The sequence below is a fragment of the Brassica oleracea genome, chromosome C8 (assembly GCF_000695525.1).
Source record: "Brassica oleracea var. oleracea cultivar TO1000 chromosome C8, BOL, whole genome shotgun sequence".
Classification (NCBI taxonomy): domain Eukaryota; kingdom Viridiplantae; phylum Streptophyta; class Magnoliopsida; order Brassicales; family Brassicaceae; genus Brassica; species Brassica oleracea.
Genome location: NC_027755.1, coordinates 32,138,873 through 32,139,489, shown reverse-complemented (window position 1 = coordinate 32,139,489; position 617 = coordinate 32,138,873).

Below are 617 nucleotides of genomic sequence, written 5' to 3'. Positions count from 1 at the left end.
GTGTGAACTGACCTTTCCAAGCCGTTGGGCAGTTTTTCCACTCCCAGTGCATACAGTCGATGCTGCCTATCATCCCCGGAAACCCTCGTACCTCTCAAACATCGAGTAATCGTTGAAGATCCTCGGGGGTAGGTCTTCGTAGATACTCATCTCCAAACAACTGTATTATTGCATCAGTGAAATTTGCCAAACATAAACGTGATGTACTGTCACCAAGTCAGAGATATTCGTCATATGTATCTCCCGACTGACCATATGCGAGCATACGTATAGCTGCCGTACACTTTTGAAGGGGAGAAAGCCCGTACCTTCCCGCAGCATCTCTTGTTTGCTGAAAGTATGGAACTTCACTACTTAGACGCTCGACAATGCGAAGGAACAGTGGTTTGTTCATTCGAAAACGCCTCCTAAACATTTCAGGTGGGTATGTAGGATTTTCCATGAAATAGTCTTTCCATAGTTGATTGTGTCCTCGCTCTCGATCTCTTTCGATATAAGCTCGTTTCTTCCGGTAGTTGGTTTGACCATCAACTATTGTGTCTATGAAATTATCAACAACTTTGTCGACCATTTCATCAAAAGCTTTATCTGCTTCATCGCTTGATGAGGAAGACATT